This window comes from Rhinolophus sinicus, chromosome 8 (genome assembly GCF_057876585.1).
Source record: "Rhinolophus sinicus isolate RSI-liver-muscle chromosome 8, RSI-T2T, whole genome shotgun sequence".
NCBI classification, from domain to species: Eukaryota; Metazoa; Chordata; class Mammalia; order Chiroptera; family Rhinolophidae; genus Rhinolophus; species Rhinolophus sinicus.
Window position 1 is genome coordinate 1,428,191 of NC_142508.1, and position 14,680 is coordinate 1,442,870.

General features: G+C 45.1%; 1 long non-coding RNA gene across 1 annotated transcript in view; it reads left to right on the forward strand.

Annotated features, from left to right (window-relative positions):
* The first annotated feature begins 756 nt into the window (after positions 1-756).
* LOC141567545 (uncharacterized) overlaps positions 757-14,680 on the forward strand; it is a 43,188-nt gene continuing 29,264 nt past the window's right edge. Inside the window, exons 1-2 of the long non-coding RNA XR_012490271.2 lie at positions 757-2,281; positions 6,398-6,758. This is a non-coding gene — a long non-coding RNA (uncharacterized LOC141567545). The remainder of the gene's footprint in view (positions 2,282-6,397; positions 6,759-14,680) is intronic.

Consider the following 14,680-nt stretch of genomic DNA (forward strand, 5'->3'; position numbering starts at 1 on the left):
TTGGGGTCACGCCACCAGCGTCAACATAAAGAGGTAAATGGCATCACCTGAGGACATGGGATGCCATTAAAAAGCTCTAGCTCAGTGCTTTTATTCTTGGTCGCACATTAGAATCACCTGGAAAACTGTTCAGAAATACCGAAGCCTGGGCCTCAACTGGATTAAGTGGGTCAGAATCCATCGGCATGCGGTGCAGGTCTAAGCAGTTTTCAAAAGCCACCCCAGTGTTTTTTACTGTAAAGCCAAAGTCAAGAACCACTGCTGTGTATTATGGGGCAACAAAAAATATACCATCTACTCAAAGGGGAGCATATGCTCCAAAAGGGGGTTCCTGAGCTCCAGGCTCCTCTCCAGGGCTTTTTTTTTAAATTAGTTTCAGGTGTACAAAACAATGTAATAGTTAAACACTTATCATTTATGTCCCTCACACAGTGATAACCCCCTCCCCCATCTACTCTCCCTCTGACATCGCACACAGCCGTTACATTTCCACTGTCTCTATGCCTAATGCTGTGCTCCACTTCTTGTAACTATGTATATATATACAAAATTATAGTTGGCATTCATTATTGTTCAGCTTCAGGTTCAGGTGTACAGTGCAGTGATCAGGCATCTACACCATCCCTCTCCAGGTGGTTTTTGATACCCTTGGGTCACCACCTGTAATTTCAAATCTCATCATAAAATGTTAGAAGTGGCTAATGTTATCCGAGGACCTGAGATGGTCTGTGCCTTACCAGAGACCACAGCAACACACTGCATGAGAGATGTTGCCATGGGGAAGAGAGGACGAGGCTAGACACGGTCCTGGGACTTGAAAATAACAGTTCATGTGTTTTTGTTTTTTTTTACATTATGTTATTCCAAGTCCATATTTCATCTGCAATGTATTTTAATCTCCTTCACTGTTTCCGTCGTCCCTTTACAAAGGAAGGTACACCTATGACATACAGAGAGCCAGTGTTTATATACCACGTGCATCGCTGAGTTTTCGAAACAGCCTCTCGAGTGCTGTCACAGTTTTAATAGCACTTTTGTTTTAGTTGAGTCTCTAAGCTGATTAGTGCGGATGGCAGGATTTTAATTGGGTGCCTGTCTTCTTCTGGTCTTAGGACGATGTCCCTTTTATTCACCCCGCATAGTTCATCAGGCATGAAAACCTTCCCAGGAAGTTTTGTCCTTACTTTATTCACAGAGAGAATTACCCCGCTCTGGTCAGGGCAGGTTAGCACCCCGCACAAAAGATATCTCACTGATGTCAAAATAATGTGCGCATAGCTCACCTTTGGCCCCGAGAAAGTGCAAGAGTATCTTTCTCTTCTTTTTTTCCCCCTTCCTAATAGCCAGTCTTTCCAAAGCATTCAGCCCTCACTTCATTGTAAGTCGGCTCTGCACAAATCCTTACAAGTGTGGGTGCCTCTGACAGACCTTCCCGCCAGGCCCCCAAGTGGGGTGCGAATGGGACCCTGCAGCCAGCAGGAATGCAGTTATGATCATGCATTGCCTAAGTCTGTTTTTATTTTTCATTTTATGGAAAATGCAGCGGTAATCCCTTTAGAATTCCCCTCAGCTTAAACCTCAGAGACCGTTCACGGCCGCCTCTTAGTCTCAAGAGGGCTTCAAGTCACATAAGCCCCATATTCAACAGGTAAAGCCCACTTTGTTCTATAGACATAGCTGGAAATAATGTGAAATTAAAGATTTAATCTTCTGGGGGCAATGCAGCCTTTCCTTAGTCCATCACAAAGCAACTAAGAAGTCTAGCACCTTTTCAGTGGGTAGGAAAGTTTGATTGGCAGGCCTAGCTGCATTGATCCCCAAAATTATGTTGCTAGAAACTTTATTAATACAATTAGACAACGAGGCTGCTGCAGAGTCCTAAGTGTTGGGGGAGGTTTCATTTCATGATGAAGTCGACTTCTATTATTAACCTAATTGGCAGGATTTATGTGCGGGGGGAGGGGGAAGGATTCCAGCTTTGGTGACAAATTAAGTACCCATTTTTCTGCTCACAAGAAAGCCCCGACTCTACCAACACGAATTCGAATGGCGGGCAAAGCACCTCTGACCTGAGGAAGGGATTAGATGCGTGGTGGCCGTGCTGGGCTGAATGCACCCTTTGTGAGTCCATCGTGCTTCCAGACTTCACTGAGGAGGCTCCATCCAGGCTAGAATTTGAATGTAAAGATGAAGGCCAAGCAGTACACAGGCAGGTGGACGACACGTTTGAAAAGGGGTCTACGAGTGGGACGCTTCAGCACCTGTAACATTTTAAAGACAGGTATGTGCTTTACTGCTCTGCCTCCCACGCCACCACGTCCCCACTGTGGCTTCCTTCCATTTTCCTCTTTCACCTTTCCTCTTGTCCTCTGCCATTCGACGTCACCAGTTATTTGCAGACCTAGGGTAGCCTGTACCTGGCACAGCTAGCATGCCGGGGGAAGCCTGCACTCAAGACCAGAGTGGTGGCCGGCCTTGGGATTGCCCTTCACCCGTTTCTGTGGCCTTGAGAAGGTCACATCTTTTCTTTCTGTCTCGCCTGTGGTGGAGGATGATGCCAGCGGAGTCTGGCCTGTCCTAACTCTGCATCAATTAGCTGTGTGGCCTCAGCAGCACCCTCGCCCAGTCTGGACGTTAGACAGAACCAGCCCCCAGGCCCTTCAGCCCGGCATCTCAGCCTCTCTCTCCCTGGCACCCTCACATTGCTATGACCTGATAGCTGAGATTGTGTTTTTCTGGAGTCTCCTTACCTCCTATCTGCCCTTTGTTGGTGGTGAAAGCCACACTACTGTGTTTTCCCGAAAATAAGACCTAGCCAGACAATCAGCTCTAATGTCTTTTGGAGCAAAAAATAATATAAGACCGGTTTTATATTATATTATGTAAGACCCAGTCTTACAGTAAAATTTTTGCTCCAAAGGACGCATTAGAGCTGACTCTCCGGCTAGGTCTTATTTTCAGGGAAACACGGTATTTGTGCACCCACTGAAAGGCCACATGTGTGCAGGGTGAAGTCCCTGCCTCCGAGGCACTCTGAACTCAGCTGGGACCTTTGCACACTTCCTCGACCATCTTTGCAGCAGAGGGCACCCAATGCCAGAGCGGGCCATGCGTCCTCCACAGGAAGACGGGCTGCCGTCCAGGTCCGGCCTCCTCGAGCCCAGGAAACAGACCGGCCCACATCTTCTAGCTGCTTCTCCAAGTGTCACTATGGACAGAGGCCTCTCACTACAAAACTCTTCAAGCCACTGCACAAATCAAGGGCGGGGCACAGTGTTACTGTCTGGTGCTGATGAAAAAGAAATTCTTTGCAAAAATGTACATCAGACAAGGTTCCTGTTTCTGTCGACATGCAGTGGATGTGATGGCCATTGGTCACGTTGAATGTTTCATAGTGACATTGTAGATTCAGACCAAGGACACCCCTGCTCAGGAGACATGATAAAAAGGCAGCAGTGGCACAGTGAGGTAGGAGAAGTGTGGGATGGGGCCGGAGCCCTTTCTGAGAAGACTGTCTACACTGCATGGTGACTCCCCTCAGCCCCAGCCCGGGCAGACGGGACAGTGTAGAGGAGGGCTGTTTCTTCTCATTGGTATAGCCAGTGCTGGTGCCAGGAGGTACATTTGAAGCCTGTTATCCACAGACACACCAATTTCCGGCCCTGCTAGGGGTTGCCTCCACCAGTAATGTTTTGGGACGGATAAATCCTAACCAGGACTGTTTGGGTTCAGATGGTTTCATACCAGGCAGTGCGTTTTCCTAAACTCTTAGCTGAGGAACAAAGAAATCATCAGACCCCATGGTTTGCACATTGAATAGCGCAGAGCCCCGGGGGGGTCTGTGGAGAGTCCCCAGGGGCCACCTGCATGGGGGAAGGGAGCAGATTTTGTGGGGACATGCTTCTCCTGTATGTCTCCTCTCCAACCTCCCCTCTGGCCCTACAACCACACACTCCACTGTCGCTGGGGGAAGATAGAGGTGGGATAAAACCCATAGGACCTGGACCTGAAGATGCTCCTGGAGCCCCACGTGATCTGTTTCCCTGTGGGAAGTAACTGAATTGGACCAGGAGCTTTTGGTTGCCATGGTGTCAGAGGCCTGCAGTGGAGCGGATAGGCACTGGTGTGTCTTTTCTTATGTAAAAAGCACTCAGACAACCATAGCTGTGGACAGGCAAAAGCCACCAAAGTAGAAACGTACAGGAGCCAAGGAAAACAACCATGCGTGCCAGTGGAAACTGAGTCAGTTGCCCAGACAGCAATCTAGAATGTTCCTGCAGCCACATCCTGTCTCCATTGACTGGTCTCGTGAGGCTGCTCAGGATAAGCTGCTGGGTGAAGCCGAGTAGATAAACTGAAAATTACAGAGGTGCTTCACCTAGACACAAAGGTTACAACTGATAGCTAGGACAGGAGGGGACCCCCTGAATGTTTCTTCTGAAGTCTTACCTTCTCCGACAAGAGGAATGGCCCAAGATGTACGGGATGAGTGAACATGTACTCCTGAGAGAGGACCCCCAATTCAAGGGGGAGGTGACAGCAAACCTGGTGACACTATTCCCTCCTTATTCCCCCAAGTCTCCACCTTGGTGTACCCCCACGTCACTGACAAACACAGTCTCCCTTCAGAAGTCACTGAGATTGTGATATTTCAGGTTGTGGATTAAAAGTGAGACTCAATGCCCACGCATCCCAAAATGGCCTCCACTGAGGTCTTTGGACATAAAGACGTCCCCAAATTTGAATGTCATTTTGATTTTATCGTGGAATCAAGGGGCTCCTGAAATCTTGAACTGGATAGTTAGGTTCCACGTTTTGTCCTGCCAACTACCCCCATCTCTCCCAGCCTCTTCCGCTCCCCACCCTCACTTTCAGGAAATGCTTCCTCACAGCTCACGCTGACCCCCAACCCAATAGCACCTCTGAGAGCAGAGCCCTTCCTCTTGCTCACTGTGTGTCCGGGGACCTCCCCACGACTGGGCACACATGAGGGGTTAAGAGGTACTGGTTAAATGAATGGGCAGACAAGGGAGCACGCACACCCTTCTGGTATTTTCCATCCTGGAACACAGCCCTTCCAGATAGTCCGAAGCCTAGGCCTTCCTTCTCCAGGCTCATTACCTCTCAGGTCTGTCACCTTTCTTTGAAATTTTGTCAGTCCTTCAGTTTCATTTGGAGCATTTTTCTGCACGTGTTGAAGGTCTCTGGACCAAGACAAGATAGAATTTTCTAGCAAGGTTCTGATAGGAAGTTGATGGAAGGACTCTCCCACTGACCTCACTGCCCATCCTCCACTATTTACACTTGCAGTGTCACAACTGCTGCATCAACCCTGGTCAGTTTTTGGTCACTTTTTTTTTTTTAAGAGGTTCTTCTTTTTATTTTAATATATATATATATATATGTTTCCCCCCCTTTCTTCCGCCTCCCCCCCACACTCCGGTTCAAACCGTTGCTTCTCAGTCTAGTTGTGTAGGACACAGCTAGCTCCCTGGCCCATGCTGGTATTATGAGCCTTGCGCTCCCCTGGCTGAGGCAGTCGGTCGCCCATTACGGCAGCTCACGGCAGCCCTCCACAGCAGAGGCCAACCTCCAGCTGCTCATTCACAGCAGCCCGACAGCCCAGCACCAGGGAGAGCTGTTGTTCACAATCTTAGCTGTAGAGTGTGCAGCTCACTGGCCCGTGTGGGAATCGAACCGGTGGCCTCAGCATTAGGAGCATGGCGCTCCAACGGCCTGAGCCACCGGGCCAGCCCAACCCTGATCACTCTTGATCGTCTTCATCCTTCCCACTTGGGTGCACACCAGCCATGCCCAGTCCTTCCCACCTGGGCTGACACACCAGCCATGCCCAGTACCCATGGGCCCCTGTGCTTCCTCTGCCCTTACTGCAGCCCGAATGCCCGCTTCTGCCTTTTCTAGCTTACTAAGCAGGACAGTCAGCATCTAGTCAGGAAAACAAAACCCACTCCAGATTGGAATAGAAAAATCAATATAAAGAATTGACTGATATAAGGAGTTGATGCAACAGGACTAGAGGGCTGGAAAGGCAGGCGGGGACTGTGAGACAGTGAGGGCAGGAAGCGGCCAGAGAGGAGCGGTTGGGAGAGGAGCCCTGAGGCCACACAGACCTCTGAGGAGGCCTCAGCGAGCAGCACAAGCGGGATAGCCATCGCTCACAGGCACAGAGCCGGCTCTGGGGAGGCTGTGGGAGGAAGTGGCACCAGCAAGTGACCCGCTGTACGGTTTGCCCAACAGTGTTCAGTTCATAGGCTCTCGTGGGAAATTTGAGTGTGTGTTTGGGGTACTTCCTGGCTTGCACTTACTGTTTCAGCCCGTGTGAAGTTATTACTCTCAATCGAGCTGCTTCTTTGCGTTTGTCTCACTGTCTCTTTAGGAATGCCACATAGCAGCCTCACAGAGGAGACGGTCTAAGTGTCACCCACGTGGCCAGAATCTGTATAATCAAGAAACAAGATGGGAAGTATGAAGACATTCTAAAGCAGTGTCTCATTTCCCTCCCAACCTTCTCACCTTGATTGCTGCTTATGTCAACCTCCAGCCCCCTGCGTGTCCCACCAGCTACCCTGAAATGAGTCAGTGTTTGCACCGCTCCACAGAAATTCTGACCAAGATTTCAGGCTGTTTCATAATGGAAAGGGCCTCTGTGTACCAACACCTGCTCACAGAAATAAGGACCATTTAAGCCACCTGAGCCCAGATGAAACTCTCCGTGATGATAGCTCCTTGACTTGCACGTAAGTTCTGAGACCTGTGCTGTATTTCCTCCACTTAGTGACAAAAATTGTGCACGTCACAAGCAGGAGTCTCACCAGAGATAAAACACATGAAAATACCACTTCCTCTTCCACAGCCTGACACTTTCCCAGAAAAAATAAGGTCTTTCTTGTACATGTGCTTCATCTCAAAAAAGAGGCATCGCTGTGGAGACGCAGACTGTTGTTGGCACAAAGAGAAATTGGTTTGGGGCAGGGGGCGTCGTGACAGCATCTGTTTCTTCTCTGAGTTGGATGGTGTGTCTATACTGATAAATTTCAGGTCTGGCACCACGTAGAGCATTACAAGCCGATGGCCACTGAGGTCAGCCATCTGGTAACCAGGCCAAGGATACAGACTGGAGGGAGCAAGGAAAGGTGCTCTAACCTGAAGGAAAACGTGTGATCAGAGAGACATGGACAGCCAGTCTCAAGTGTCCCCCCAGGTCAGAACTAGCACCAGGGCTGAAAATGAGAGGGAGAGAGATTCTGGGTCAGCATAAGGAAGACTTTTGCAGCAGTTGGAGGTAGAAGTGGGATTATAAGAGCTCAAGCAGGTGCTGTCTACATTGGCCCCCAGTTTCCATGTGCATTGGACTCCAGATCACATCTAGACAAACCTCAAAAATCTCTCCAGCCTCTGGCAATATCGATGTGTATTGGGTCCACCGTCTAAAATCTGACCCTTGCATACTTAGTAGTTCTTGCTTGGTCTCTTACCCCATTTTAAAGGCGTGGAAAAGGATTGTGTGTTTATTTTTTCAGTAGTTCTCCAGCTTCAGAGTAATTTTTTAAAAGTTCATAGTTATAAGACTATTGCCATTTTTTATTTTCATTTCCTTTTTTTCAGTGTCACATCCAAGTCTCCTTGACATCTCAAAAATAACTAATAGGCCTAATGGTTTTCCAAAGCTGAGGGGTTATTGAATTATATTTTTCTAATATGATATGCCTATGATGGAACCTTATGTAAGACAGTTACGCACACTAAATTTGCTTTAGAATTTAAATATATTTTGAGCTCATGACATGGGACTTTTGCCAAAAGAAATTTGGAGGAAAAAGGTTTGCAATGGAGGCTTTGTTGAATGTTTTCTAAAATGCTTACATCTCGGTCCCTTGGTAAGAAACCTATAATTTTAAGAACAGGGCTTTGTGTCAGATGCCGCGTTGTGACGGGGAGTGATGATTGTGTAGGACCAGAGGTTGAGAAAAGAAGTTGTAGGGGTTAGCGTTGCCCGATAGAGAACAGTTTGCTTACTTGTCTTTCAATATTTGACATTTGTCTCTGACAAATGAAGACAAGAAAAATGGAGAAACTTGGCTAATCAGTTGCTTAGGTATTTTGGTTTCCCATTAATGGAAATTCTACGCTACACCCAAGACATTCGTCTTTATTTTCAAAGATAAAGATAGATGTCAGAATCTGTGTGTATTGAAATAGATGAATGGACAATGATGGCCTTTCCTAGTTCTGTATTCACATATACTGTATATTCTGTAAGATTGGCTATCTTCTGACCAGAACAAACCATAAATATGGGTCTGCATTCTTTTCTGGTCTCTCTTTGATCTTTTCTTCCTGCAGTCATGGCTTTCTGCCCTATTCGTGTCCATTCTAGAAAAGACCTGATATCAGTCATTGATACCTTGTTCTGAGTATAAAATCATTACGTTCCCCATTTTGGAGAGTCTGTATGTTATGCCTTGGCTCATTCTGTGGACAAGAAGTTTCGGTTAGAAGAATCCAGCATGAGAGAGCAAACGGAAGGAGAATTTGTTTCAGGGTGCAAGGATGAACATGGATTTCCCTGCAATCACACTGTCTTTTGACAAATCTGTTTCAATGACTCCCTATTAAGCCCTCCCCAGCATTCCAATAATATCCTCTATTTCCTGCTGGACAGAATCCAGCTCCCAATGGCAAGGTCACTTTTTTGAAGTTGAGTTGCGTCTCTGCCTTGATGAATGGCTGTATTTGAATGAACAGAATGTTCTGTCCCACAACTAAAGATAAAGTATGTAGATAGTATTTTTAAAGGCTATATAGCACAGAGACCCCACCAACAGACATTTAGTTTGCTTTCATTGTGGCTATTTTAATGCATATTGGTGGTTCAGAGCTATAAAGGCTCCATGAGATAATGCAATTGTGCTAAAAAAAAATTTTTCCAGTTTTATAAATTGGAGAAATTAATCAAATTAAAATAGTCTCAAGAAAGCTCTCAGTGGGATTCCATCCAACCGGTCGACAAGATCTCAGCCTTTCCTATAGCAGGAGGCTGGACCAAGGCTGCGCACCCGGGCTCAGCAGGGCGGCCACGGAGGCTTGCTAGGAAACGGCTGGTAGCTGTGATATTAATAATGCTAATTTGAATAAGCTTAAGATTAAAGGCCAGCTGTGTTGACATTAAATCATCGTTTGATAATAGATTTGACTTTAGAATCAGCAAGGAGTTGTGAACCAAGGAAAATGATTGTCCCTTACCAACATGACAGAAGAAAAGAGAAACGCATTGTTACCGCATTTCTTTGATTGCTCGTAAGGTTCCAGGCTTTCTGGCCCTTTACTGACCATGTGCTTCCTTTTTTATGAAGTGTATTTTTGCGTCTTTTGACTCTTTATGACTCATAAAGTCTTTCATAGAAAGGCTCTTAAACTTCTGTCATGTATGTTTCATTTACTTACCGGATTTGTTGGTTGTGTATTTTGATATGTAAACTCTTATTCACTGAAGTACATATCACAGATCATTTGGTCAATACCAATAAATAGAGACATATGTCATTATTTTTGGCTACTTCCTGCTATTCCAGTCTATGTATGTATTAAAGCACTACCATTTTTTATTGTTGGACCTTTAAGTTGCTTGCAATTTGGGGCTATATTATAAACAATAATTGAAAAACTTTGAACATACATTTTGATATACACTTTTCTGGTAATCCTCATAGGCTTAGCGTGGGATTGCCAGGCTCATTTTAGATTCTGACACATTTTATCAAGCACCTCAGAAGATCGTACTGAACACCACTCTCACCCGTAATACATGAGCAGATCTATTACCCATAATTTCTTTAACTCTGAATATTCTCAATCTTTCAGTTCTCTTCCAAAACAAAGAAAGCAACACAATGTATTGTATTATAGTTCTGGGGGTCAGAAGTCCTAAAACCAAGGTGTTAACAGATCTGTGTTCCTTCTGGAGGCTCCGGGCACTTTCCAGCTTCTAGCAGCATCTGCATTCTATGGCTCATGGTCCCTTCCTCCATCTTTAAAGCCAGAATCCCTTCCCCGCTCTTCCCTGCTTCCCATTACATCTCCTTTTCTTTCTTTGATACTCTTGCCTCCCATTTATAAAGAACTTTGTGATTACATTGGACCCACGGGGGGGGGGGCATTATTCTATCTCCCACGTTGGGCAAGGCCACCATTATGATCCCTGAGTCTTTGCTCTACCTTGTCTATTCTCACAAACTGATTTTCCAGATGAAACATTTTGAAAAGTTCAACAACAATATAAAAAAACGTAGATATGATTAAGATTTGATTGGACTGCATACATTTAAAATTAAATGTGTTACTGTTTTTACCCCAAGAGCAAAAAAATTGAGTTAATCACATCCATCAACTGATGGCACTTTATCATCACGGGCGCATGCAGGGCCCCACCTCTTGTTTGATTTATTCCTGTATTCACCTCTTTGTCCTCAGTTACCATCCTCTGGAAGAGATGACTATTCGAATGTGTACCCTTTTGTTTACATGAGTTCCTTAAAAAGTATATTGTTTCTGTGTGGATGTGGATATATTCTAAATGTATCAAATGTTGCCACAGATCTTACTCGGTTTCTAATTCTTTCCACACAGACTTATATTTTTAGCTCTATTACGTTGCTGTCTATGTATCTGATATTCTAACTACAAAACACTCCATGTCCTGTACCCATCACACACACCCCAGTGAAAGACAATCGATGTTTACTTTCATTTTATATTTTTACTACTGAAAATTAGATCTTTTTCTTAATATATTTTCAGATTTGTTCTACTTATCCTATATATAAGCTGTCATTTTTGTACATTTATTTTATATCTAGCAACATCACATTTCATTCATTCATTCATTCTAGATTTTTAGCTGGTGATTTTGAGTTTTTAGAAAATATCTGGTTCATTTGTAAGTAATTATGTTTCTCGTTTTCTGTACTAGTTTTCTAGGGCTGCCATAACAAAGTACCAAAAACTGGGGTCTTAAACAGAAATGTATTGTCTCACAGTTCTGGAAGCTAATAGTCCAAGATTAAAATACCAGCAGAATTAGTTTCTTCTGAGGCTGTGAAGAACCTGTTCCTTATCTCTCCCCTGGCTTCTGGGGGTATGCTGGCCACCTTTGTCATTCCTTGACCTGTAGAAGCATCACCCCTTTCTCTGCCTTCGTCTTCACTTGGCTTCTCCCTCTGTGTGTGCCTATCTCTGCATCCAAATTGACCTCTTTTAAAGGACACCTGTCATATTAGCTTAGAACCCACTTTAATAACCTCATATAAACTGGATCATCTGCAAAGATTCTATTTCCAAATAAGGTCACACTCTGTGGTTATGGGGGTTAGGACTTCAACATATGAATTGGGGGGGACAAAATTCAACCCATAGTACTTTCCAGTATTTATAACTCCAATTCATTTTCTTATTTTATTGCTTTGTTTTGGACTTTAAGAATAATTGTTGATAATAATTATTACAACAGCCATCTTTGAGTTATTGTTATAGAGATTAATGGGAATACCTCACTGTAAAGTATGATATTAGATATTGCTTTCAGAGAGATCTATTCCAGATGTCAGAGATACATTCCTTGTTTACTAAGAGGGTTTTCCTTTTATTTTAATCAGGAATGAACTTTTTAATCAATGCTTTTAAAACATTAACTGAATTTATGATTCATATTTTTGAAATATCTGTATGTTGAATTATAATTATATTTAACCTAAAATAGAACCATTACTGCATTATAAGAATAAAATACAACTTGTGCTTTATGTGTTATTCTTCTGATATGATACTAAATTAATATTTACTAATATTTTACTTAAGATTTTTGCGTCTACATTGATAAACAAAATTGATTTGTGAGATTCAGTATATGCTCTTCTTTCGCAGTTAATTTTTGAGCATTTGCAATATATCAAGAAATGTGCTAAGTAATATTGAATGTACCATATTATTTAATCCTCATAATTTCTCCCATTTTATAGATTTAAGAAAAGGTTAAATTACTTGCTCAAGAATACAGCTAAGTCAATGAAATATTTTTCTTATTTTGATGTACCATTACTTTTTTCCTCTTTCTTTCTTTCCTTCCTTTCTGTCTTCCCTCCCCCTCTCTCATTCATTTTTTTTCTTTCTTCTTTACCTCTTCCTACCATCCTTCCTTCTTTCACTAGTCCATTATATTTTAACCCTTCCTCCCTTCCTCCCTTCCTTCTTCCCTCCTTCCCTTTCTCCCTTCCTTCCTTTTCTCTTTTTCTGTAAGTATGTTGTGATCTTAGAATATAACCTGTATACAGTCTTCTTTTGCTATACTAGAGGTTTTATTTATGACATAATACTTCATGATTTTAGCCAATTTTCCATGGACATGAAAAAGGTTATATTTTTTCTAGGGTATTAATTTCTATATCAAATCATTCTTCATTTATTTATTCATTCTCTCTATATCTTCAAAATTTGCTTCATCTATCAAAGACTGGTAGAAATACTAAATATTGGGTCTCCTCCTACTTTTTTTCTTTTGGTATCTTTTGAATTGCTAACATTCATTTATTCACTTAAATTCAGTGCTTAAAAGTTCATAACAATTGCATATCTTTGTTATGAATGGTACCTTTTATGATATAAAATTGTTGTCTTTGTCCTTTGATATCTTTACTTTTATGTCCACAGTGCATTATGTTTATTCTATGATCTCTTCTTCTTTATATTCATGTGCACAATACATCTTTTGAATCCTTTCTGTCACTTCATTTTATGTGCTTGTAAATAGCATGTAGTTGGGGTTGGCTTTATAGCTTAATCTAGGAGCTGCTATGTAACTGAAAGGGCACAGTTACTTAAGCAGCACGGGTCCCCTGCACACTGGCCTCCTGCACAGCTGGGTGGGAAGCAACTTGCAACCACAGGCTTGGATCCCAGCCCCCAGTCCTACCGGGGAGGGACCAGCGCATCTGCCAACCACGACACTGAGCCGTCGGGAGAGAGGCAAGCTGAGGCTTCTCCTGTCACTCTGCTATGCGTTCCCATCCTGATACCACAGAAAGGGGCCCGATCTCCCAATGATGCAGCCTCTGAGCCCCACTGTCCAAGGGCCCAGGTCTCTCCTGGAGCAGGCCACCTGCTTGTGCTGGCTGCCCCCTGCCTCGGTGCTGGCTCTGTTCATGGCCTTTCTGCACGATGCGGGCCCAGCAGACCTCGTGTGTCAGCTGCCTGGCCGCTTACCCGTTTGCCCAACAAGTACCTGCTTGTCATTTTACCTGGGAGTTTCAGCCGTCCTCTGTCACGCATGGCATGCTGTGCCAGGCAATTACCACCTTAGCTACCTGGAGCCCGTGGACAACCTCATCTATCAAGAGTGTGACCCCCAAACATGAAGTGACTGGGCGCAAAGGCAGCGAGAGCCCCGTGACGTGGGCGTCACACTGGTGTCATGTACTGTGCTAGGCCTCAGGCCCAAAAGGACAGAATGGAATCCAAACTGCCTGGACCAGGCACGGCGTCCTCTGTGGCTTAGCCCTCACTTCCCTCAGACCTTCCAGCACATGCTGCCCTCTCCGCTACGATCCAGTTGTGCGGGCTCCGCTGGATTTAAACCCTCCTCCTGTTTTCCTCCCTGTGGCCTTCACATGAGCGGTCTCCAACTGCTATGGTGCCACTCCGATCCCAGCACGACAGAAGTTTCCTTCTCATCATCCAGAGCTCAGCTTCAGAGGTGCCTTCCACTCTGTTTCACTGGCCAGAATGTCCCTTCGTCCTGTGAAGGGGAGAGTGGGTTGTATTTTATGACCATCACTATCTGCCTGCCAGCTCACCTCTCCGTGGCCTGGACTTGGCACATTCTAGGTGTTCAATTAAAAGATGCTGATGGAGTGAGAGTAAGATGAAACTGCTCCTTCAAGGGGCCCACGGTGCACTGAGAAGCATGTGGGACACAGGAGGAAGCAGACGAGCTGCCCTAATGGAGGCAGCATAACGTGCAACATGGGAGTCAGCCTGGGGCATCTGAGGGAGCAGGACGGGGCGTCTTGCGAGAGAAGTGGTTCACCAGGAGACAAGGGGGAACGTTTCAGGAAGAGGGTGAGCGCAAGCAAACTGGAGCACACAGAGCTGGGAGTCCTGCACGCTGACCGGCAGAGTGGGCGTGCTGTCCTGTCAGCGACGGTGAACGGCAGGGACGTTCTGAAGGAAGTGAGTGAGGTGACACGGCTCCCCTGTGAAAGACCCCTCAGGCAGCTCTCTGATGGTGGGGTGGCCGACAGGTGGCAGAGGTGGTGGCAGGAAGGAGGCCTGTGGGTTGGCAAAGGAGCAGAGCAAATAGAAGAAGATTTTAGGGAGACCGTCAGCAGGTCCCAGGCCTGAGGGTCGTGGTCTGTATCATCGGGGTCCTGTTGCCACAGGAAGCTGAGGCTCTGCTGATGGTTCCACATTTACTCTCACAAGGCCCCCAAAGCCACAGACACACTTCCTTTCTGTTACTGTGCGTGTCCATGTAAGGGACTGGTCTTCTGTTCAGCGGGCTCAGTATTTTCTAATTAAAAAAAGAAACGCTCCCTCCGCCAGGCAGAGGCCTCAGTCTCTAGAGTTCCATATAAGTGAGGCTCCACCATGTAAGTTCTCGTTCATTTGT